Here is a 27574-nt window from a genome sequence, read left to right as displayed (position 1 = left end):
TGGCACATGTGCTAGACCACAGCGGGATGCTACAGGATGAAGTCTTTAAAAGGTCCTGTGCTTCAGAGAGAGTGGAACATATAGGACACCGAAACATAAGTATATTTGCAGTAGGAGCTAAATCCTGACTGCAGTAAGATTCATTGAGACCAAATCTTACACATGAAGTTGAAATATCTGTATCTAATCCTCTAAGGATGTGGCTGCAATTAAACATTAAGATCATCAACAGAACAGGAATCTGAAGCTAAACATTTGCAGCTCGTGGAGACAGAGAAGCTGAAACGTGGCTATAACTAAATGCAATGTCACTATTGGGGAACAGTTGAAGAAGGCTGGAAATTGGCATGTGGCTGAAAACTGTAATTATAGTGTAAGCTACCTTTCATCAGCCGAATCACAGTGACCTGAGTGTGAACATTCTTACTCTGCCCCAAGTAAAATGCATTCACTGAAGCCATCATGATAGCACTGGGGGACCGCGGGTATTCTTTCTCTAGTTCAGTTAAGCAGGGTTTACTCTTTGTCTTAGTTTGAAGGTACGACCTTTCACTTACATACCAGTGCATTTAACCAGTCCTTAATGGATACCATGTCCTTTGCCCAGCATTAAGGAAGCCTCCATTCTGGCAAAGCCACTTCTCCAATGAGAAATTAAACAAACTATGATCACAATTAAATTTAAATAAGATGTCTTGTACCAAAATCACAAGCATCAATTTATCCTTGTTTGAACCAATACTAGGTAAACAATTAGAGCATTTTTGGGGGATGTGTGAAGAGGAAGAAAAACGAGAAACAAAACTGAAGAGGCTTTTTTACAACAACAATTTATAGGCACAAATTCCATTAATGAGAGCCATAGAAAGCCTCAAGGAAAGGCTAAGGCAAAACCAACAGGTCACAACAGAATGAGAAAAAATTCATAGAATGCAGTGTGTCTGGTCTGCCTTTTGATTACATTTGCTGTTCTTGTTGTTTGCATCAGCTTATTTTTAATTGCTGGTTGCTGTGTTACTGCGGCTTCAATGTCATTTCCCACAAACCAGGATCTCACCTAAAAGGCTTTTTAGCCAGGTGAAGCAGAAGGTATTCTATTATAGAAGACAGGAAAGGAACTATACAATTTTAAGGAAATGTTCTTTCAGTAATTAAAGACAAATTAAGTATAATTTGGGTGTATGTAAATGACATGTTACATTTATACATCTAAACTGCATGAATCCACATTATAATAAGAAAGCCATAGCAGAGATCAGGGCTTTAGAGTGTTTGGAACTGTGTGTGTATAGATATTTGTAGATACGCATGCAGACATGCATATATACATATATCATACATATTTAAGCACATATCTGATGACACTTCAGAAACCTGTGCTACTTTTTATCCTTCCATGTTGACCTAAATGCTGCTTCACATTATAACAGTGCAAAGAGTTGATCATATTGAAATACAGGTAATTGAGAACAGAATATTGCTCTGAATCTCTGTTGCTTGTGATGGCTTTTAATACCACCCTAAAGAGAGTAAAGCAAAAAATTACACACTGCATCAGTATGTCTACTTATATCCTCCTCATTGTTACAGGTGAGTATTTTCAGGAGTGACAGGAATTATTGCAGTAATTGTCAAAAAGGTAAAAATGATACTCAGATTTCAGGCAATTACAAGAATGATGCAAAATCAGGAAATCAGTTTTGTTCAGCTTGTAGTTTTGATCTGTCTACCTTTTGATTTTTAAAATCCACCTCCTCATCCTTCCAAGTTTTGCATCACATTTCATATTGTCAGCTCCCAAATATGCAGGGAGACAATATTATTCTGCAGGTGCTTATTCATATTTCTGTCTACTTCTGAATCTCCAAATCAATCCTATATCCACATTTTCCCAGCATATCAGTTCTAATGTATCCCATCACATGCTTCTCTTCCCACAGTTCTTTGTCTTGTTTGGTTCCATTAGTCATCTCCATGGCAAGTGTTGCAATGAGGATGAACATAAAAAGTGATCCCAGAAAATCTCAGAAGTAGGGATGGGGAGAAGTGAAATTGCCCTAGATTCTGTTTTCTCTTTCTCTGTTTGTAAGAATGTTCCCTAATGGATGAAAAAGATCTCAGTCTGCCTGTCTTTCCCAATAAGCTGAGAGTTTACCCCCAGGTAGGTCTGATACACTCCAGAGGGCACAAGCTTCTAACATGACAAGTTCTGACTAGGTCCAGCCAATCCTGCCACTCACAAAACAAGAAAGTAAATCATGAGCATTTACAGCAGTGCTGTCATTCCCTGTACTAGAACTCTGTAGATCATAAATTGCACTGTGGGAATCTCAAACTACCATTTATAATCCAGATATTGAATGTACAGAGCAACTTCAGAAATGTCAATAACACTGTTTCCATCAGCATAAATAAGTAATGCTTACAAGAACAAAAATTAAATAAACAATGTTAAAAATAATTTGCAACACATTCTGTGCTGACTGACAAAAAACCATATTTAATTCACTAAGGAATGCAACCAGATGAAGAATGAAGACATAGTACACATATGACTCAAAGCTGATGGAAACAAATTAGTCAAATGAATACTTGCCAGTAGTATTCACCCAGCTCTCAGTCAGATAACTCATGATTTTGTCCTCAGTTTGGCAATATTTTAGTGTTTTTCTAAACGTGATGCCCCAGAAATGTCCAGCCAGTTCTTGGACATAAGCTACTTTTAGAATTCAGACTCAGACATGGAAGTAATCCTGCACAAGATCTGTTCAATGTGTGATATACACAGCAGGAACACATTTGCTTCTGCCAAGATGATGCATAATTTGCCTATCTTCAGCCATTCCCACAAACCATATTAAACTCCCTTCTAAGCCATATGGCTAGTGAGCAACAGATTGGCCTCTTCTGTGATATAAACATAGAAACTAACAGAAACCCTCATGTTTCCTCTAAAAATTCTAGTCTTCATGAATGAAGGGTAATACTTTAAGTCAATCTTAAAACTCCAATTACAGAAGGTAAAGAACAAAAAAACATTATTGCTATCATTAAAATATCTTAAGGTTTTGAATCCAATCAAAATATGGTGAGCTGGGCCCTTCCAAGTGGAGGAGCTGGCTCACTATATTTAATCCCTAGACTTGGCTATACTGCACATGGTGCAAGAACAAGTCTTGACACACGTCTCTCAGCTCCCCCGGCTGTTTTGCTCTCCCTGCTACCAGCAGGTCCAGGCATGGGTTGTTTTTTTGTGTACAAAGGGTGGTATTGATGGAAACAAACAGTTGAGGCTTGTGGGACAAGTTCTTCAGGTGGCTTATGGGAAGGTGCTTGGGATTTTCCCTGTTCCTCTTCCTCCTCATTGCTAGAGTTGACTCCCTCTATCCTCAGCAGAATTTATGTTAGATTCAATCCATATCAGAAATGCTAATGCTATGCCTACAGGAATTCGGAGGTGGCTTGTGAGACTTACTATTAGATCTTTATCAAAATGTGGCTCATTTAGCAATTTAAAGTCAGATGATCACTAAATAGGGTTTTCTCTTTCACCTTGTTATGATTTCTCTCATTGCAATTCTTTTAGCTGTAATTTCCTCAGATACAATTCATCCTCTCCTTAATTAAACTTTCTGCATTATGCATGATTTGCACCTTTAAATTGTTTTGCTGTAAATTCCAACCTGAAGTTTTATTAGTTTACATTCACATGACTCAGAGACAGGGCTATCCCTGTTCTAGTCTGACCCCTTACATGTCATGGGTCATTCAGTATTACCCTCGTAACCATTTTAATGAGACGAGTAATGTTGTTTGGCTACAGCAAGTCTTTCATAAGGGTATTCAGTATTCCTCAGAAGACAAGTCATGGAGAATCTTCCTCTGTGTTTGACAGTTTGTTCCAATGGCTTCGATAGTCACTGCTAAAAATATATGTTTTCCTTATCCTGGATGTCTGATTTCATCTTTTACCCAGTTCTTGTTATGTTTTACTTCACTACTTAAATATTTGTGCTACTTACTCTTTTTTCCCTCTGAATTATATATAGTAAACCACTCACTCCATTCACTCCTTGGTCTTTTTTTTTTTTTTTTTTTTATCCAAGAATAATTTCTGTAGCAGTTTTCTAAAACCTTACAACATCAACAACTTCAAAATGTGGATACCAGAACTAATGGTGTATTAGTTCAGAGACATTTCTTTTGTACCATGTTTGGAATCTAGGAGAATAATATACTACAAAGCAACAGAAGTAGGGGTACACCTGCCAGCCAGCTTTTGAATATCAGCCTTTGTGCTGAATATCACAAGTAGCATGAAGCAGTAGGATAATCCACATGTCATCACATCTGTTCCAGTTGATTACACACCATATGCAGTTTGCCTGAACGCCCACCATGACTGTAGTTACAGCTCGTGTATAAAATGTTGCCCATACTTAAACATAGACAAGTTCAGAAAGCAGTGAGAACAGGAATTTTACTGATGTGACCAAGGAAAAATCTGTAAATGCTTAAGGTGCGTGGAGGAATATCTGAAGGACACACAGAGATCAGCTGTTTGACCCCATAAATTAGATAACATCTGATATACCAATAGAAGCATTTAAAAAAATATATAAATATAGCCTTTAGAGAATTCATAGACTTAAACATGTCAAACTTATTTTGTAACTGCTACATGATCCTATGAGGTTTTCCGTATCACCTGAATTGCAATAATTTTTAGTTATGAAATGATTCTTAATCACATAAATACAGTTCTTTGGTGATAATGTTTATTCACTGGAAGTTACTTTGCAGTTTTAGTGTGACATCATCATATATTCCAGTCCTAAGAGACAATAGACCATGCCTTTTTTCTGTTCTTTTTTTTAATGTGGATAGGAGATGTCTAAGGTCAGGTCCTCTAAGGAGAGTTTGGCCTTTAATGTTTTTTGCTCCAGACTGTGATTCCAATTATAGTTGCAGTTCCACCCAACTTGAGTATTTTTTTGCAAAAAAAAGTTATGGGCTAAATTAATTTCTGGTTTGAATCAGTGGACATGTATCGGGATAAATTTGGCTCAGTGAAATAATGATGGCAAAGAAGCTGGGCTACATGATTTACTATGCTAAATACAAAGGCTGGATCTGTCTGTTTCTCTCAATCATTTTTCTAGAAACATGAAAGTAATCCTTTTTTCTAGAAATGTGAAAGTAAGGAAACAAACAAGAGGACCTGCCTGGCAGAAGAAATAAAGCTCTATCAGAGATGTCACATGCTGAATGCTAGGTGGTTTTCATATTCTTCATGTCTGTTTTTTCTCTTTGAAATACGTGTAGAGTATTGTTGTCTCTACCTTGATCCACAGTGGATTATGTTAAATTATCCATATTTCTAATTAGCAATATAAATAATTAAGCAACAGTACATGACAAGAAAATTACATTTTGAGCTACCGATGACATGCCTTTGGTAGTGCTGGCAGAAGCACGTTATTGTGAAACGGAATTTAAAGTTGAAAAAACCCAGTGAGAAGAACTGGAGAAAGTACAGTATGTTCAATGCCAGGTAATGCTGTTGCGAGTGTGAATTTCCTGACAGCCAGTCACAAAGCCTCTGCTCGCATCAAGCAGGAGCACACTGCTGTGTAATACTGTAGAATCTGCTGAGCACACATCTGTCCTGCATGCAAACTCTGTTCATATAACAGGAATAAGCAGTCAGAGACAAATCCTGTGCACATTCAGCTCCTTCTATAGGAAGCAAGACATGATCATTTATGTGACTATCACATGCCTACTGGAAGCAAGGTGGGTACTAAAATCCCACAAGTGACAGACAGGTAAGAGAGAACAATTTGTGATGATTTTGTGGTCATAAAGACTGAGAGAAAGAAGGATCTTTGGAGAATTTAGGAATTATTCTAGTTCACTAGCAGTGAATATAGGCAGATAAGAGACAGCGTGCTACTAAAGCCTTAAGAAGGAAGCAATGTTTGCATGATGACTGATGATCATTAGGACCAGAAGGGCTGTCCACGCCACTTAGTCCAATCCCCTGCTGCTGGAGGCAACCATGCTGTGTAACCCTATTCATATATTTACCAAACTCCACCTTAAACTCACTGAAGCCCTCTGCTTTCCCTGTTTTTATAAGGAGTAGTTTCTATTTTCATCTGGCCAATAGTTACACACTTTCTTCAATTTAATGTCTAAATTTATTTCTATCCAAACTATAATCATTGTTCTTAAGCCAGTTTTTCTTCCTCCTTTCCTAGTGTTTGTTCCCTGAAGCATTTACAGAAAACAACAAGTGTCTGCCCCAACCTCAATTTTGTTAGATAAAGGATGACACCTTTTATAATTCAGGTGCTCTATTCCCCAGCTCATCCTTTCTTTGCACTTCATCATCCTCTATGCATGGACAAACAGAAGCACAGAAGGCATTCAATACATGGTTTGGTTAATCCACTTCACAATACTTTTAATACGTCATTATATCCACCAAAAATACTTTTCCCAGCACATCACTTAACTATGTTTGCTGTTTTCATAGTCAGAAATTGTCAATTAGATAACATTGTCAAAAACCTGACGTTTTGAACTGGGAAATTAGTTGTTGAGCTGCTTTTATGCTATAAATGTGAATCAATTCATTGCCACTCAATACAAAATAACTTACACTATTATTCTTTAATCTAGATAAAGTCTAAAATATAATTCCTATTGATTCAACAACTACTTGGGAAAAGTAAATTTGTTATGAATTCCAAGAACAACTGGGCTGTAATGCTCTTTGCAGCACTTCCTCTTCAATCTACATCTGAGAAATTAATGTCTCCAAATACAATACAATACAAAAATCCAAAATGCAAAATTCACTTTCCCCACCATATTTATCTAATCCTTTTATTTGCATCCTCTGCATTAGATCTGGCAGATTGTGATTCAATTCCAAACTGTGATTTGAATCTTTAGAGCCATACCACATCTTCTCCATGTTCCTCTCTTGCAGCTTCTGTGCAGTGTTACTTCATTTTAGATTATGTGCTATTTTGGGGTGATAAGTAAGGTGAGACTAGAGAGGTTGTAAGCATTGTATATACATATATATTGCTCCTCTGTTGCCTGCTCAGAGCCATACAATGAATTTCTGTTGAGAGTGTAATCACAGACTAAGGTGAACGAAGACTAATGGATACAGGGTGATGAGAGAGAGACATTTTCCTTTAAGTAAATACTGCATCAGTTTCTCATCATAGTGTTACAGTTGTACTATATCCAAGGATAACTGGATATGCTGGCTGCACTGTGGGTCACTACAAGGCCTGTAGTGGGGCATTACCACACAGACATAATGCTTGTCCCGGAGAGCTCAAAATCTGGAAGGGTACATGAAATCTGAGAGTGAGATGCAGAACAAGTGTTTGCTTCATAAAGTTCTGTTCTGTTTTAAGCCACAAGGCCACACTGTAAATAAACAGCGAGGACAAGCCAAGGCCATCATTACATGAGTAAAAGTGTATAGAATTGGGTATTTCTACTCATGACCTTACATAACCCCACCCCCCAAGGAAAAAAAAAAAAAAAGCCTTTTAACAAACAAGAGAGCAAGCACTGCAGGGCAGTGGACAATTATCCACTGTATGGTAGTCCTGCTTTTAATCAACAGAAGTCTTATGAATGCTGGCTACAATGTTATTCCACTCCCAAAACTGTCAAGTATGTTGATCCTCTAACTGTGGTCAGCAAATGGTACAACACTTTCCTGCCCCCTAGGACCATGAGGGATGATTCAGCAAAGGAGGGTGTCTGCAAGATGCTACATGGCATTTTGTCTTTCCTCTGCTATGGAAATGTCTCTCTAAGGCTTTCAAAGAGCAGGAAAAGCTTAATTAATCTATTCTCTGCACTGGTCTTAAAAGCAGGCCAGAGAGATTAGTCAGGGGTCTGTCACAGATCTGAAGAATGCTCTGTGTCAGGGCTCCCACCAAGGAAAAGCAGCCTCATGGTGATCTGCATACCAGCTATACCCCAAAACAACGGAAAACAGCAGCAACATGACTATCCAAAGGCAGTGACATGATTTATGCCATTCAGCATTGTCATATGGCACATTTACATGGCCCATACAGTATCACATCATGCTAGCAAACTGTTTCAGTAGTTTTTGGTGAAAAAGAAAAGGATATTATTTCCTTATGTTAAGCGAAAGAACAGCTCAGGAACTGCACTCCTGCCTCAAGCTGAGTATTTCATAAGCGAGCATGTCTGACACAAAGACCTTCAGTATCCAGTACTTTTCAACTTCGTACCTTTGTCTGTTCCAAATAATCTCTTCCACTGAATGTGCAAAAATGTATTCATCCCACAGGGATAAAAGTAAAGCAGCAAACACTTCAGGAGAACAGATTTGTTCCTTTTTCTTGATTATCAATTTCAAGGCAGAAAAAATAGACCAAGAATGAGATTAGCATGGAGGAAAGGAGTTCATACAACCCACTGTAAACCCCTGGTTGCACTGGAGAATTCTGGTTGCTCTCAAGTGAGGAGGGACTCAGAAAACGTTGAAGTGTTTCTTGTTTTGGAAAGACAGAGCCAGTCACTGCTGTCATGCATGGATAACCTCAGCCATTCATGGCAAGTTCTAGTTCCAGAATCACTGGAAGCTAAGCTTAGAAGAAAGTCCAAAAAATCATCTAGTAAAGTGTTAAGATGGCACTGCTTTCCCATTTACTATCATATTGAGAGAGATTGCAGAGACAAGCTTATTCCAGCTGCTGAGGTGCTTGACGTTGAGCCTGATTATTTACCATTACTATACCACAGTATTCTCTGGCAGATGTTTCTCTTTGCTTTGCCCCCCACCCCCTTCCCACCTCCAACAAATTTCTTCTTTTTCACAGAGAACACAGTATCATAGTTTTCCAAGAGTTAATGATTTACATTAAATAAACAAGAGCAAGTCACTGAAAACCTTATCAAAAGACCTAAAAAATGCCATGCACATGTCAGATTGTTTCATGATTTAAAGAATGAGAGATCTACTTGAACGTTTTGGGCTTTTGGCATCAGCTGTGACCTTAGATAGAAGTCACATCTAGTTGTCAGATTACGGCAATGTTGTATGATACACAGTCTTCTGGAACAAGTTACAACTCTTGACATTTGACATACTGCTAACCTTAGTAGCCCTTGCCCAGTTTAAGGAGTGGCCTAGGGAGTGCACTTCATTCTGTTACGGCCAATTGATTACTAAACCTGATTCCCGAACCAAATAAAAATGAATGTTTCATTTTCAAATTATTATCACAAGTGTCATGGTTTTTAAACAAGTTTGTCTTAGCTTTTACTCTGATCATCCTGATTAAACTAATGTCAAGAACTTTGCAATTGGCCTGAAGCTAAGTATAAGGGGAATCTGAATCTAAGCCTCAGATCAAGATACTCACAAGCTTCAGAAGAACTCAGATGTATGTGAGGTTTAAATCTTCTTTCTTCATTATCGCTCTCTATCAACAACATGTAGATTGAAACTAATGTTAATAAAACTGATTCAGCTGCGATTCTGCATGTGTACAATGACTAGAAATTTTTTCTCCATTTGGGGTTTCAGTGATATGATGATAATACAAATAATTCAGAACAAATATATACATAAAAAAGTATACATGTTTCCATAGTTTCTCCTTTCATTCCACTTTTGAAAGGTAAGACGTTTGTCAAATACCTTCATAAAGTTTATAGTCAATTTGAGTTGTTTTTTAATCTGAATCTGCTGTAAGGTTCAGGTAAAACGAGTATAATAAATCTGTGGCTTCCTTTGGTACTATCGACTGCTCGTCAGCACACAAACCTCACAAGCCAACAAATGTCATTTATTTACCTAAGAGATGGCCTCCAGAGGGTGACATCAACGTGTTGTACACACATAGCTAGATTATGGAGAAACTATATCTTTGTGGTTATCTTTGGTGGAAGCTGACTCCTACTATCACAAGCCTACAGTGCCCCTCTCTAGTACAAGGTTTCTATGTTGATATTGATGATTTCAGACTTTATCCCATGTAAACATTTGGCTTCTGAACAGATGTAGCCTCAAGATTTACAATTTTGCATCAAAACAATTCAGATTTGAAAGCTTTCTCTATTGGTTTTACATGGCTTCAGCATTTTGTTTTATTCTTTTCAGGTTTTCATAATGAATCCTTAACCTCCGTACATGAAAACGCAGCCAGATAAGCAGCTGGAAGTCAGTATTAGCTGTCACAAATTAAGTAAACAGAAATATTTGTAAACACATGTAAGCAGTCTTGAAAAGCCAGCTCAGATCATCTGTATATCTCATGTATCAGTCTATCTTGGATAATGAAATAAACACTTTACAAAAAGTCAGTTAGCCAATCTACCAACAAGACCAAACCAAATAAACAAAACCCCACACATAGAGAGCAAAAGACAGCTAAAAGATTTTCATTTGACAGGAATAGCAATCCATTTCAGTTGCTTGCCTTTCCATGTGGAGCCAGTTTTACCTTGTTTGACCTTGCTTTGACATTTTTGGTTCCATCCCCAAATTGTCTAGACTGTTTTTCTTGAAAACTTGTTTTATAAGTCAAATATATTAATGTTAAATAACTCTATGAGCTTCTAGCTGGTTGTGAAGTACTTGCAAATAAGCTTTTGCTATTGAGTATCCAAACCCAAGAATACTTATCTCTGAATCTTACTGAAATGATTTATATTTTATTCATTTATAACATCTGAAGAATTTGTATTTTCTCAAATCAGATATCCTGGCTTGCTTTGCTAGCTTCGTGCATGTGCTGCCCTTTGATTGCTGGGTGTAATGCATGCAGGCTTCCCTGCATCTGGTCAATTTGTAAAGAAGAGAAAGTCCACATTCACCAAGGCATTTTTGATGGCTATCATTTTTATCACTAATAGGATGAAAAGTAACCATGAAAACAGACTAATTATTGGGAAGACTCATTTCCTGTGATAACTTATCACAGAGCCTGTAAATGTGGTACAGGCCGCAATACACTGTAGATATAGTATTGCTGTTTTCTAAGACTGGAACAGCTGAGTATCACTCAAATCTGGAAGGTCACACACATTGCAGGATGAAAGGTTCCTTCAGCATGCAGAAATAAACCATCAATTCAATGTAGCTGCCAACTGAATCAGGTGACTAAAGCTTGATTCATCGTGCATTTGATATGGATTAACACACACAAAGAGAAAACGACGGTTTGACTTCCTTGTCAGCTGTAACTGCATTTATTTTTCAATCTTGCTGTAGCACTTGAAAAAGGTGCTAGGCAGATCAGAGCCTTCTACTCTTTTGTGGCACAGGACAAGATGTAATATATTACATCAGTCTCACAACTACATTGCAGTCAGAGGAACCTCTTTTAGATGTTTCTAAGCATATTAGCAGGTCAAAAGGGCATACTGCAGTTACTTAACCTGATCTACTTCATAAAATAAGTTACTGGATTTCTTTGAGTTAGTTCCTCCATCAGTAACTGCAATTGAGGTTGAATAGAAAAATATTTCTAGAACTGTGTGGGTAAAAAATCTAATAAAATGGTAATTTTTTTGAACTGTTAAAAATGCTTCTTGTTGCTCTTTGAATGTCTGGCTTCAGATCCTGATATTGATTCATATTTTGTATCATATCTTACAGTGAGGGGCCCTAAATCAGATCTGATCTGGTTTTGGATATGTGAAATAAATAAATATCTTTGAATTTCTCCTTTAGGACACTTTAGTCCTTTTCTTAGCTCTTTCTGAATTCTCTGATTTTTTTCAATCTAGAGTTAGAATAAGAATGCTGATTTTATAATACAGACACCTTTAGCCTCTAGAAAGAGAAATGAGACCAACTGTCTCAGTCCCGTAGGCTATAAAATAGCTGTTCAGTGAAGAATACCATTTAGGTAATAACTGCCAGTTGGATTAGAACTGGTAAGCTACATACAAAAAAGCTGTCTAGTCCATTATCAAGACTACTGAGCCAGATGTTCTCCTGCAGACATTTTACATTTACTCTGTGAAAATCTTTTCTTTCCTAAAACTCACTTTGGAAAATTCTTATTTATGAACTGAAACAACTGAAATGGGAATAGACAAGTTTGCAAGCTGACCATAAAACTGTCTTAACTAAGAAAATGGTTGAACTCCAAATCCAGGGTATACTCTTTGCATCTGAGACAGACAAGAGAAACAATTTTATAGCCACATGGCTCTTACGACGGATAAGCATTTCACTAGAAAGAGCAATCTAGTATTTCCTTCCTTTGCTCTAATTTCAAACCAGAGCAACACTAAAAAAACCCACCTGATACGTAGCTCCTCCACTGAGGTCATTATGAGAGCCTGTACCTAGTTTCTGACATGAAAGGATGTCACACATGTACTCCCGAGAGAACAGGAAACTGCGTGAATGCTTCTTGTGGTTTTGAGTTTCAGATCACACTATTTGCAATACAGCAAAAACATTGCCTTCACATTATTTGGGTTTTTTCCAGTCAATGTCCTATTTTCTATAACAGGGCAACTAAACAGCTTTATAGAATTTTTGCACTGCAGTCAGAGACACAATCACAACACGAATTAGCAATAGCAATGGGAAAGTAGAGGCATGAAATTCAATACAAGTCGTCATTTGCATACATCCACAAAGTTCCCAATGTGCTTAGACAATCTTTTGTAAAGTTTACGCTGCCATTCCATCATTGCTATTGTTTAAAAGTAGCTTAACCATGCCTGTACATGTTGCATTCGTGCCTCTGATTTAGTGCAGACATACCTCAGGGTTTGTTTGAATTAGGATCTCAGTCATGATTATAGCTGAGTAAAGTCCAAGCACCTAGTGTAGACGTGACCTAAAATCGTGCTGTGCTGGCTTGAATTGCTGCAGTTATCCTGATACAACTCTACCCGCTTGTAAAATTTGGATCCAGTAACAGAGCATATTGAACTTAGCATCTGCTAAAGCCAATTGCAATGTGGCCTGAGCAGAGACTAAGGTTAAACCAGCTAAATGTAAGTGGTTACAGTGGCAGTTTATTTTGAATAAGAATTACCATCTCAATGCTGACAAACTGATTGCTTGGACATCTTTGCTAGAAATAACTGCAAGCAATATATTTGGCACCAGATTACTGATCTGTATTTTCTTATTTTCAGAATAAAATCTCAGAAGTACATCACCATCACATCCTTTCCTCTTTGCTCATAATCCAGTGAAAGAACACTCACTAGTCCTGCCATGTACAGCTCATTAACGCTGTCATTTATGATGCCTTCACGAGCCACAGCACATGTTCAGATTTCCTGCAACATGTAAAGCAATGCTCCCTCTAGAGTGGCAGCCTCCAATAGAGAAGAAAATGCAGAGTATGAGGGTTTGGCAATGCTCCACCTGAAGACTGTACACAAATCAATGAAGAATGGACACTATTCAGAACTTGATCTGTAGACGGCAAACTTAGAACACATACCCTGCTTGAACAGGAGTGGGAATTTTTGGCAAATAACTAAGAAAAAGCCAAACCAGTTCAAAAGAAGAAAGAAAATACAACAAGAAACCCACCAGCTAAGCACACAGGTAATAACTTCCTAACTTTCTGAAACACATTCTAAAATTTCCATGGGGCTAAGAACTGCACCCTTCCCTATCCTCATAGTTTCTCATTTCTCTACACTAAGACCCCACTCCTATATTATCCTTCATTGCTACCTCCCTAAATCCCATATTCCTACCTCTCCAATTCCATACTCCCAAAGTCTGAAGACAATTCCCTTCCTACAAAGAATGCAGGAATTCTCAAGTTGTGAATCACACAGTGTATTGGAGGGCCACCACTTACTTCAGAAGCTAGTTAATGCACCTCACCTAACATGCAGTTAAGCTTTTTACCATGTCCATAAATATCATTTCACTACATATTGCTGCAGTTAGCTTCTGAAGTCAGGACAGGGCCTTTACATTCCTAAGTTGAGCTTGCAAACTGAACCCACCTCTAATATTCAAGTCCTCATAGTCCTGCTCCCACAACTGTCTGCACATTTAGGCCAGTAAGTCTGTATCTACTCAGTGGGATATCCTGAATGTCCCTTCACATTTACATTATCAAATGAAGCTCCCTTCTTCATCATATGAACTTACGTACCACCGTCATCTTGAAATAATCAGGATTGAACCCCTACCAAAATTCACTGAATGTGGTGTTTGGCCAAATCTAGGTACTAAAAGCTCAGATAAAAGTAATAGTCTTAGAGCTACTGTGGTTTTGTCTGTCTTGGTTGTCTTCGTTACCTCTATGTCAGGATAAACCAGAGTCTAAAGAAAAGGCGCTGATTCATCATTTCAGTAAAAATATAAGTTGACCTCAGATATGTCTTCAGTAGAATCTCACATTTGTATAAATTTTAGACATATCATCTGTAATCCTGAGTACAGTAACTATGAGGCTGCACTTCTGTGCACAAGCAGCCCTGATCTCTCTCCAGTCCTCGACCACTCATTCTCCCAACCACACTACATGTCTGAGAATGTAAGTATCTTTTCAACTGTGCAGTGAACAGGAGTGGCAAACTGATGTAGCTTTAAAAACTGGGTTTTGTGGTATTTTATTTAAGATGGATTACTTTCTCTGATCTGGTTCAAAATTCAATATCATGTGCATCTGTCATGGCATGAGTGATAAAGTGATCTACACTGTGCAGGGACAAGTGGAAGACTGGGGCTGAAGACAAATATCCAAGACTGCAGCAAAGAAACCACATCCTTACTGTATTCACAGTGAAAAAATGTAGGATAAATCCATGTTTTGCACCAACTGCCCTAGCTCAGTCCATGGTTGGACCTTTGGCAGTAACACTCCTTAAGAATTTGCCATCCCTTCCTGTCTTGCTCCCAGCTGCTTTTTTGTATCTTTGTGCTGGCCCCTGACCTGTGCTGGCACAGCCCTGTGTGCTCTGAATGGATTAGAGAAGGAATGGGCAATGATGCAGTTCCTGATGAGGGGCACCATTCCCTGAAGTGACTCTTGCAGTGGTTAGGGACATCAGAAGGGTGGGAACAAGTGACCAGGGCAGGGAAAAGGAATAGACAGTGCTTGCTGAAGCTAACAGTGCTGCCAAAACATTGTTCATGATCAGTGTATCTCCAGAGTAATAAGAGAGCAAAAAGCAACTGAGGACAAGTTTTCAGAAGCAGCTGAGGATCATAGTCATTACAGAAAGAACTCTGTACAACAGAGAGTAGAGCTGATTTTCCATCACAGACTTCTTGAGCCTCCTTACAGGTGGCAGTGCAATAAAAGTACCACCAGAGGTAGAATGAAGCATAAACCATCTTCCTGGAACAAGACACTGTTTAATATACAATCCTTATACAGAGGACTAGCTAACTACTCCAAGTTATACCCAGGACTGTTGTGGATGCTGAGTTTCAGGGAACTGAAATGAAGGTTAATTCTCCCCTACCTACCAGTTGCAAACTCAGCATAACTGAGGATATAGCCCCTTGACCTCTCTCTGATTTAGTCCCAGAACACTGCCGTTGCCAGCCAATGACCCTGAGCTATGTATTTAGAAGAAGAGCTGGAGCACTCTGTAGAACATTCCTATGAATCACATAACCCAAAAAGAATGTGGTTTTACAATCTTTTTTACCAGTGGGGGAAGAATTTACTGGCACCAAAACTCGAATCCAGATGTTTTCATCAGGCACGATTTTGTTTTTCTTTGCATTCAGTCATGACATTGAATACTGCCGACAGTTGCATTAAATTAATGCAGTTACAAACAGGCAACATTCCTTACACATTTTCATTTACTTTGCAATATGCATTTACTTAGTTCCAGCAACGCAACAACTTACTCTGGCACCATTTCAGCTTAACAGCTTAAAAAGACCAAAATTTAGCTAATGGTGTATTTACAGCAAAGTAATTTCTCCTGTATTTTCCCTTTATGTAAGCTGCACTGGTGACCACATACAGAGGCATATAGATGTGCCTACATGTACAAAGATTTATAAACTGAAAAGCTATTTAAAACTTAATAATTAATTCTTGTTTCAAAACCCAGCAGCTGGCCAGACTTAAGCAGATCTGACATACCATAAAAAGTGACAGTCAGTGGGATTACCCCTGCAAAGTTAAACACATATACTGTGGCCTGCAAGTTCAGTCTTGAGAGAATAAATTCCAAATTCAATTTCCAAATAGATCTGGACTAGTAACATTCCATAGAAAATCTTCTCAGGAACCCTTACTGAATAGCCATAAAATGACCAACTGAAAGACATTTAATGACCAAACCAAATCAATTCACAAGTGCTGAAAAAAAATATATGCAATATTTCATAGATTTGGTTCAGTTGACAAAAAATCAGGAAAAACTACTTGATATCTAAATATTTTTTTTTTCATTTGTTTTTCTCACAGAACAGCAGAAGACTGTGTTTCATATCATGTGCTTTTAAGAAACACAAACACCATGAAGACAGCCAATTGCACAAAGCTGCCTAACCTCCTGGAGAAAGCAAAGTTTACCCTCTCAAAACTATATCTTAACCACAAGGTCAGATTATATGTTGACACTGCATTAAGACCTTATGTTGCAGTTTTCCTGTATTGTGTGAAACATTAAACAGGCACTCAGAGAGAGATCAACTGAAAAATGATTTTTTAATGAAGAGCATGAAGATTAATGGGAGTTGGATATGTCACTCATTTATCCATCTCTCTCTATGTCTGTATTGGCAAGTGATGTGGCAAAACAGAAGCAAGTCAGTTGAGCGGGACTATTTAAAAGAAAGGATTGGTATGGAGGACCTGGCAGTCACACTGCATGTGTGTCAGGAGTTTACCTGGGACTAACTCTCGTCTCTTCTCATGAACATTATTCTCATTTACAGTTGGAGTTGCCCACCGTGCTCCTGAAGTACATCTTCAGTTCCGTTTCATCTGAAAGAAACTCAGTATATGCACTGTAAGACCACTCCGTAACACCAGCCAGACTGTAAGTGGCAACAGACGGAAGATTCACTTCAAAAGCAGGCTCCTCACCTTTCCACAATATCAATGTACATGCATCCTTTTAACTTTTGCAGCATAGAGAATAATTATAGAACATGAAGAACATAAGCTATCTAAGGTCTGGAAGTAAGGCAACTGACCACATATTACATAAGGGAACAAAGAAACTTTGAAAGAAAGTCACACACATCTGCACAACAGAATTAATTAAAACAAAAATTGATATGAATTGTGGCTGGTGTTTTTCATGTATTCTTGCCACTAGTTATTTTCTATGAAAAGGTGGGTTTTCCCAGTGGGTACTTATCTGCAGATTAACTGCACCTTCTTGGATAAATTGTCAGGCAGCAAGATAATAGTTGGAAGATAAGCAGCATAACTGGAACAGATGGTAATGTGAGCCAATAAAGTGATGAGATAAAGAATAAATTAAAAGCAACCTCCATTTCCGAAAGCTGATAACCTGTCCATCTTTCATTTGAAGTACTCAGCTGGACTTTGACTATGGTATGATCCCAATTTTAGATAAATTCTGAAGTTGAAAGTTACAGAGCAGGTAACTGCTGCACCAATATTTTGTGATATTCTGTAGAAGGTTAAGAAGGTATAAATGCATCATTGTTTGTACAGTGATGTCAATCTATCTTCTTTTCTCAAAGATCCTGAGAATGTATAAATTGTTCCGATGGCTTCCTCAAACAAGTTGCAACTAGTCTTTCATGAGACAGAAAAAATAGGCCTTAATAAATCTAGTGTTTATGCAGAAAATAACTTTCCTATTATTCAAGCTGTACCCTGGCTGTTTTCAGAACTGGTCTGTGCTTGTGCTAAATGCACTGAGTGCTAATAAAAACCGTCTTGGATTAGAAATAGGACTCTTTATTCAGCATTCCAAATGGAAACATTCAGATGACTGAACAGTTCATTTAGCGCTTTGATTTTATTCAGAAACATTGTTCCCATTGCATGCATTTATGAACTGGCAAAAAACTCCATCCCAGGATTGTACAATAATGTTTTCGTTGCTCTTTCATCCATGCCAGCAAAAATTATCTCATAAACACAAATGTCCACAATATATAGAACAAATGGAAGCTTCATCATTTGGTATGTGCTCAGTTGCATCATGGCCTACTTTCCACCGCATTAGGATGCCTAATGTATTTGCTGTAGTGGGCAGGGAGACCTAAGTCAATTTTCTTGAGTTTAGTCTAAAACTAAACTTGAATTTTGCATAAATGCAGCTTTCAGCACTATTTTTTCCTTCTTTTTTTATCATAGCATCACTTCTGTTTGGAGATGTTGAACACCTTTGTAGACAATCTTAACATTTTGTGGTAATTTTCCAAGCAATCAGTGAGGCCCATTTCTCCTCTCATTTACACTGGTGTAAATTAGGGTGGCTTCAAAGTAGCAATTGAAGATATACATGTAGAAATCCAATATAAGTGAATGGAAAATAATTCCTCACATTTTTTAACTGGTTGTAAACTAAGGAATTTTTAATATATATATAGTTTAGAGCAGAGGTTTTTGTCTCAAGTGACAGCTTTGTCTCAAGTGACAGAAGCACGGATTACTTCTGCCATGACAAAAAGCATGACTTTGCTATTCATGCAAATTAAAACTGTACTCTGGCGAGTTTGGAATCCAAAACCATCCCAATTCATGGCTTAATGGCACAGGGAAAGACAGCAAAGTGCACACTAAGAGAGACACTGCTCTGTACTCTAGGCATCCAATAGTCAGAAGTTAGTCTGCTCATACAGTGAAAGAGGTTTTGCAGAGGACAGTATAGGCCATCTTCTTTTCCAAATGACTGTAAAGTTGACTAGGCTTCTAGTTGTGTGTCCAGGAAGGATACCCTCCATAGTATAGATTATGCATCCAGTAAGGATTTCAAATATGAAGCAAAGTGGAGAAAGCAATTGCCTAAAGATCAGGTTTTTCTTCATCTTGAATTTAGATGATTAATGCAGACAGGGCACAAATAGCCTGGGGGAGATCAGGACTAGTTGAGTCTATGCACATAAAAGAGTACAGGGGCAGTTTCCTCCACCACCTTTCCAGAGAAGACAGGGACAAGGGAAATGCATGGTTTGGCAATCCCTGCATGCAGCCTACAGAACCAGTTGTACAGAATGAGTCACGTCATGAGGGCAGAAGACTGCATTCCCAGCAGGACGTAAGAACAGGTGACAGAATTCTGCATTTTTCCCAAAGGCATCACACTGCTTACCTCCCTTGTATTGCCAAACTTTCCCTCTTCTCTGAAATATCTCGCTCTTAGTCTGGCAACAGTCTGCCACACTGGAACTGATCCTCCTTAATCTGAATTACATTTTGCTAATAGTTCCTGATCTTCAACTACATCACTTCCTAGATGCAACGATGCAATCACACAATGCAGATGCAATTCTATGGCCATGAGTACAGGCCCAGAATAATAATTATCAATTTCACTGTGTTAATCTGACCTATTGTTTCCTCTTCATTAGATTCTCTAGATCAGTTTAGTACAGAATACAGCTGATAATGTCTCCCAGGTCACAGCTGTAACAAACACCTCCATTGCTAGGAAAAGAACATATTTTTGGCCTGTAAAGATTTTTTCGTAAGGTAATGCATCTCCATTTTCCTCTTCCAAATTGTCTGAAAAACCTTCCTCATCTTCTACTTTGGCCATTTGGGAAGAAAGCATATCCCAAATCACAACAGATTAATGATCTTAGCTAAGCATGTATCAAAGATTCTCTATGAGTTTTGCGTATGGGTGAAAGATCCAGCACCTTCATATGTATATAGGAAAATTTAACCACAACTTTTCCATCATTATATGAACACTTTGAGTTCATACTGTTGTCAATTATTGTGAGGTAGAAAAGCCAGAGATTGGCTTTCTGTTCCTCAGACTAAGGGGAAGGTGGCAGCCATGTGTACATGTCAAAGAATACTTGCACTGGAAGCATGTATTTTACTGCACTGAAATACCATTTCCATTTATTGCTATTTGTGTATTTCAAGATGCCACACAGCAAGCAGTCACAGCAAATTCAAGTACACAAAAGCCTCTAAAGAAACATTACCATCATAGACCAAACCTGAAAAGGAAGCATTGCTGGAAACTGTTCTAGCAGCTCTCGAGCAGATGTGCTGTCAAGGCAGTAGTAACCTCCACAGTGACTCAGTCACTACGCTGCCATCAAAGCATATTACACTACTTAGCAGGCTGTTGTTTGCAACCTCAGAAATATGGCCAGAAAGACTGGGAAATTGAGGTTCAGCCTCACAACAAGTTTCATGAGGAATACACATCAGAGTCAGCTTTAGATTTCGTAAGCCACTAATTCTCAGTACTTCTGCCAAGCTCCAGTACAGGCCTGTGTGGTTCATCAATGCACACAAACCGTTATCAAACGAATCACATTGGCATAGGCACTGGTAGCTAACTATCATGGGTATTCAGGCTGAGGAAGGACACTGTAACTCTGTTTCTGAGGAGTGAGGCTTTGAAGTTGGTATTCCTTTTAAAATAAATCTCGGTCCAAAAGAAGAGATAATTTGGCTGACAGGAAAGAGAGAATTTATTATCCCTGAGATATCTTTAAAGAAAAGTTGAGTGTCTAATCAAAAAAAGTGCAGGCCGGGTAAGACTTAGCCCTTAATGTGAAAACAGCTGAAGAAAATGCTAGGTGAAAACACAAAAAGAACTGCTGAACACTGTTAGTGAAGTCCCAAAATGATAGCAGGAAAATTAATAAACTCTCCTAACCTTCACTAGCTGGGTCACAGAAGTGTAGCTGTCTCTAATACCTTGAAGACGACCACACAAACTGGTACTGAACACTTGGTACCGGCAACATTGGAGGCAGGCCCAAGGAAAGTTTAACCTTTTTTCAGTAAGTGACTAACAGGCACCACAAACTGAAATAAATAAACTTATAACTTACCTAAATTATATTATGTTCTGAGAGTGTAGCACATATGAATAGTGATTTATTACTTCTTCGTGTAATTATTGTTAATTAAATAGAGTATAGCAGTAACAACAAACATCAGAAAATCTCTCCACTGCATTGAAAACCTTTATCATGCTTTTTAAAATCACCTTGTACTTGGGGCTAAATCAAATCTTCCCAACATAGCTCATTATCATCCTACTTCTTAAACATTCCCTCCCTCTCAACCCCCACCCTTTTTTTATCTTCCCACAAGGTACACACCTGTATAACTCTTAAGATAGAAAAGCAAAGTAAACAACCTCATAGCATCGTGACTGAACTCTCAGGGTACAGTATGTACAGCACTTGTCAGATCTGACAGTTGACTACTTACTTTGGACACATTTGCTGATAAGGACGAATGAGTTTGTACCTTTCCTCAAAAACTCCACGTTCCATTAATAAGCACCTGAGAGGAACGACCGGTCTAGCAATAATCCTGACACCCCATTCCACTCCTCAACTTCTTGAAGTACATATTCCAGAGAACCGCCTAGTTATCCCACCAAGATCACATGAATGCTTTTCTTGGATATCTCTGGTGCATTTTCTGGCTTAACGCAGAGTTAAGCTTTTCATCTTAGAGCAGCATCTGTCATCAGAAGGAGTTGAGAAGTTGTAACACATTTCAGGCATATAGTTTAAGCCTATAAAGGTCTCATGTATATATAAAATAATTTCACAGTTTTAACCACTTCAGGGCAGATATTTTGTGTTTCCATGACATAATTGATATGAAAAGTAGTAGCTTGAATTGTAACCCCTTCTTTTACGTCCTCTATTTCTTCTTAGGCCTTCACAGTGCTACATCAAAGGAACTTTGATCTCAGAGGAATCAGAAACTTCCAAAAGTGAGATGTAAGCAGAGTTTGAAAATGGTATTCAACACTACCAGTATCAAAAACCTACATGTGACAATTTGCCATTACAATTCCTATCTGTGGACAATGTTACTACATTGATGTAAAATTTGTCTCACTGGAGATAAGTTTGTAATAAAAAAAATAAAATAATAATGGAACAATTCCTAAGAACTAGAGAGAAGGCAGTGGGTAATAATAAAGTACACCATTGGGTGGCAGAGTCAAACAGACATGAGGTCTAGAAAATGTCATTTTTCTCTTTGATCTTCCTGTGTATCCAATACAGACTCTGTAGAAATAACTAACATAAATGGTGAAAAGATATGCCAAAGACTGTTAAGAGAAACATAACACAGAAACAGTTTATCCAAAATCACTCATGAATTCAATGGTAGTCATGAATAATCTTGAAATTTTTCACATCACAAGTTGGTGACACATATACAACATTCACTCAAGATAAAAAATCTAAATATTAATCCGAATTCTGAAATTCCTGTCTTTGGAGATTTTTAAATTAATGATGATACTATTATAATTTGAATCCTTCTGTGTATAATAGCTAAGGATTTAATAGTATATACTAATATAAACCTAAGCTTTCATCAAAGGGACAGATTACCATGTAAATCTGTGTGTTCCATTTACATCCCCTGTTATGCAAAGCATGGTACTAAGATGGGAGCAATCTGCTGTACTAAGACAAAGACTAAGAATTTAAAGAACCTTTCTGCATCCAGGAGTTGGCTTCTACCTTACCATATTTTCCATTAAATGTAATGGAACAAATTCTGTTCCATTTTTACAACAGGATTTTTATATGAGTAAGGACTCCATAATGACTGAACAAGAAAGCCACACTTTGATCCATTAAATGCACACTGTTACCCAAGCAACATTCCCACTGTATGTACAACCTATATGAGAACTGTGCAAAGTCCTCAAAATTTCAGGAAAATTTGTCACTAGAATAGGTTGTTTCTTGTACAAATGGGTTGGGTAAGACTCAGGCTTTCTGCACACCCTGGCAACCAGCTGGGCTCTTCAGAATGTGCATGGCATATCTGACTGCTGTCCTCAGAACAACGCACTACATACCACCTACCGTGCCCGATCACTGGAGATGGGGCAGACCTTCCTCATACAGATGAACTGTAACTGAATGGTAGCAACGTCACTCCGTATTCAAAGGGAAATGGTTTGCCTGAGCTTCCAAGTCTCATCCTTTTGCAGGCAATACCTATGCAAAACTTATTCAACAAGGTAAGCAAATCATCCACATTAAGACCACTTCTGCTCCTTTATTAACAGATGGAAAAATATTACTACTGCCAATGCCTCTGTTTCCCAGGAGAGGGTAGCAAAAACCCCCTTTGTAATATATTATTACACACCTTTTTCTAGGATCACTAGTCAGATATTACACGTACAGAGAGAAGTGGTAAAGCAAGTAGAAAAAATCTGGAAAGAAGCCAAGCAAAACACTATCATCCAAACTTTATTTTACACTACACGGACAAGGGCAAACCCAAAAGATCATTAACAGTGCTTTAAAAAAAACCATAATATACATCACCTTTTGCTCTGCTTATAAAAAGGTCGGTTCCACAGTTAAAATACCAAGATCTGACACAAAATAATATATCATCAGAGATAGCTGGGGAGGGAGAGAAGAGAAAAAAATAATTTTCTCTGACTCTACAATGCACTTTCTTTCCTGGGGCCATGGGAAGTCTTGTGCAAGTTCCCTGCTTAGCTGAAGCTCAGGGCTTCCTCCACTGGAGCCCTTGAAGTGTCTACCTATTTATAGAAGTCACTTTTCAGTCAAGCACATTTGCAACTCTCAAATCGTGATACAAATGACTATACCAGCAATACATTTCTAGTGTCAGGCACTTCGAGGCTTTTGCTAAACTAAAAATCATTATTAAAAGTCAGCAAGAGTATAACTCAGCCTAATCTAAAATCTAATGCCTGCTCTAGTACAGAAGCATATATGTTTCAATACCGGCAACAGCCTCATGTATCTGCTGATGTTATAAGGGTTATTATAATAGTGGCTTATTTTACAGATGAGAAGATTAAGGTTGTAGCCAAAAGTGTGCCTAATTTTGGGCATGTTAATATTCTATTAATTATGAGCACATAATGAAACACAGGAAATTCAATTTAAATGTAAGAAAAAGCTTTTTTACTGTGAGGGTGGTCTAGCACAGGAACAGCTTGCCCTGTGAGGAGCTTGTGGAGTCTCTATCATGAGAAATGTTCAGACTGACACAATCCTGAGTAAACTGCTCTACCTTGGTCCTGCTTTGAGCTGGGGAGTTGGACTAGACGACCTCCAGAGTTCCCTTCCAGCCACAAACATTCTATGATTCTGTGGTTCCTTCCCAAAAATTCCCAAACTCCTAAGCAAATTATGTTGATTTTACAGCAATTATTTTAAGTAGTATTTCCTAAAAATGTGCAGAATATTTGGGAATCACAAACATTAAACAAATACATATGTTTCTTCACTATAAGTTTATGCATGGCGTCCTGAAAGTAAGAAATTTTTGTTTGTCTAGACTGTGGGTTTTCAGGTACCTATCCCTCAACCAGACCTGGCTTTTCCAGAGACACATTTTTGTTTTGGACACATTGTTGTAATAAGGTAAATTTTTGCATTGCCCTTGTCCACTTAATTCCTGCTGATCCTCAGGGTCCGTTGAAATGTACTCAATCTTTACCCAAGAAGGGCATTTTTCTGACAATTTTTTAAATGAATGAATGTTTTATTACATCCAAAAAGTTACATACAAACACATACCTGTTTACAACATAAAACTTATAGGGGCCAACTTATGAACTGACCCAACTTTCTGAGCATTCCTTATAATTTATCTATATACACAGAGCCGCAAAGTCTGAATACTGTTTTTTCCATCCTTATTTAAAAGAATCAGGGCAGTCCTTGATGAAGTGAATTCACCTAATAAACAAGGATCTCTATTTCAATGTTCAGTTTTCTCAGGACAAATCTCAATGTGCAGAGTTTACCTTTGACTTCTGCAGCAGCAGGAGGAGGTATAAGACATACAGGCCTCAAAGACAGGAATTGTTCCTTATCTCATTTATCATCTCATTATCCATGAAGTTTACATTTTTCAGTAGAGACTGTTAAAGCAGGACACATAAATAAATGCTTCAGCTTTTCATAGGACCTGCCCAGTTAATTTTTGTACAGTTTGTTGAGCACATAAGTATGTGAGATTCATCTGGTGATAAGAAATGAATGTTATGCTGAATGATCAAGGAAGGAAAGAATTCTAATTTGGGTGAGAGAAGGTGAAAAAATGATGCAGTGACAGAATCCAGGGCAGACAAACTAAATTGCTTCTGATGTTGTGCTCCCTGGACTCTAACTGGGTCCCTGCAGAACATGGAGTCACTGGGATCTAGCTCATTTGACTGTACTGTTGTAGAATTCCAGTGTCCCAGGGAGATGCTATGAAATGATATCTAATCCCAATATGAAGGTGTCTAAAGACAAGATTTTGACAAAAGGCACATATAGAATAATATATCAAACAAATCAAACCAAGAGTTCTGTCTCCTTTACGTTAAGGCCCTCTTACATAATTTAATTTCTGTAGAACCTTGCCTTGGAAGAGTATAAACAAATTGCTTCTCTTCATGCTGTGTTGACACATGAAAGGAAATCTTCCTGGACAATGTTGTGGTAGGTAATTCAGCCCTTTTTGAAATTAGTGGTAAGTGAAGTTTTATATCTCTCCCTCCAGGAGTTTTCTCTAATGCTGAGTAGCCTACCTGTTGTTCTACTTAAGATTCAGCCTGCTTGTAAGTTACAACGCAGACTATTCACCAAGCAGCCATCAATGAAGACTAACATAAAACACTCAATCTTTTGAAAATGCCAGCCTTAATTTCCATGGGGATTTTGCTACTTTTCTAAGAGGTACATTTGAAAAACAGGAATAATGATACATATTCACATTTGTAAAGACTTTGACAAACTGAAAGTGAGCAGCACAAAGATAAATAATATCATTATTATCTTTTACAAATACAAATTATAAGACAATTTAGAGTTAACAAAGAAATCTCAGTCAGCTATCTCTCTTAACACATGTTGCAAACACTTGCATTTCTTCTTTTCCCAGCTCTGCATTCTCTGAAGGACATTATAATTTATTGTCTCAAGCCATATTTGGTATTTGGTGCTTGCAGAAGCTTGTGAAAAAAAGATCTGTTTGTTACAAGAAAATGAAAACGTTGTGGTTTCACCTCAATTTCTTTCCTTCTCTGCCACTTCTAAAGAGAAGAGACAATTTTAAGAAGCAGGAAAAGTAAACAAATAAGATATACAAAAATATACAAACACAAACAAAAACAAATCATAAGTTAGGAAAAAAATGGAACTTCTGCCTGGGGTAAAGTATGTAAAAAGTGGTGATTTGTTCAAGGGCAGAAGTTTGGCATTTTTCTTTAGCTTCAAGTACATAAATAAGACAAAAGTCTTTTCATTTGATTGTTTTACAGTGCCTGGAGCTATGTACATTGGACACTGTTTGCAACTGTTTTCATTTAGGGATGAGTGAAGTGGTTCAATTAAAACATGAACAGTTCTGAACCTTTGCTGTGAATAAAACAGAATAGTCCTGGGGAGGTTCAAGGAAGTCCAGTTAATTGTCATTATTTACCTCTTTGTACTTATGTCTTGTGACACTGTCTGGGTTCAAAAGTGCCACCATATAAGCCAATCCTATTATATTGTGCTTAATTCTGCTGATCAAAACAGTTTGAATTGGTTGGGCTAGCAGCATGGAAATTTTGGGGAACTAACCCAAATAAAATGTGAAGTTTTGAGGTCCACCCATTGCAAAGTTCCCACACCCACTACTGTGCCCTTTCCTTCTGTGGGAAAAAAAGGAGCTGTTGCAATTTCTAAGGAGAAGAGCACTGGAGCGTTAAAGTCTCAGGCTAGGTCTACACAACAGACCTCTGGAGGCATGTATTGTGGAGGTGAGAGGTATGAAGAGGTGCATGAGATATGCTGGGAGAAATGCAGAAACAAATCAGTAGAACAGCACTTCACTGGTATGAGTTGTTTTTCTCTGCAAGGATAGTTACATTATATTACATTTCACTGCACAGCTTTAGAACAAAGTACCAGCGCTGTCACAATTACGCTAGAAGCACCCTTGGCTCTATGGCTGATTAGTATTTCTTCCCAGTAAAAGCCTCTTACTGGAGGCATAAGTAGGTGTCATCTTACTGCTTTGAAGCCAGGTATCTCAGTGAGCTACAATCAGTGGAACATTCTCCTCTGTTCTGTAACCCATCTGTGATAGCTGTTTCCCACAATGATCCAAGTTCATTGCATCCCCGTCCACTCACACTCAGCTGCACAAAAAAAGCCTCAAAGCTACAATGCCAAAACTCTTAGAAAATGAAAGACATGATGACAGAACTGACTGCAAGGCCGCCTATGGATCCCAACTTCACCAGCTCAACAAGTTCTTCTGGTTCCACTGAATTTGACCTGAGAGATTGGCTGCTGACTGACTGACACCCCAAGTGCTGTTTAAGGGCACGATGTATCCATATATATCCCAGCCAGATTTGTCACAGATCATATAAACTGGCATTTTTTCACTGACAA

At 38.1% G+C, this 27574-nt stretch overlaps 1 long non-coding RNA gene across 1 annotated transcript in view; it reads right to left on the bottom strand.

Moving 5' to 3' along the window:
* LOC141951561 (uncharacterized) overlaps positions 1–27574 on the bottom strand; it is a 146428-nt gene that overhangs the window by 100024 nt on the left and 18830 nt on the right. The gene's annotated exons all lie outside the window — the stretch shown is intronic.

Source organism: Strix uralensis, chromosome 18 (genome assembly GCF_047716275.1).
Source record: "Strix uralensis isolate ZFMK-TIS-50842 chromosome 18, bStrUra1, whole genome shotgun sequence".
Taxonomy (NCBI): Eukaryota; Metazoa; Chordata; class Aves; order Strigiformes; family Strigidae; genus Strix; species Strix uralensis.
This window is presented reverse-complemented; position numbering and strand designations above follow the sequence as displayed.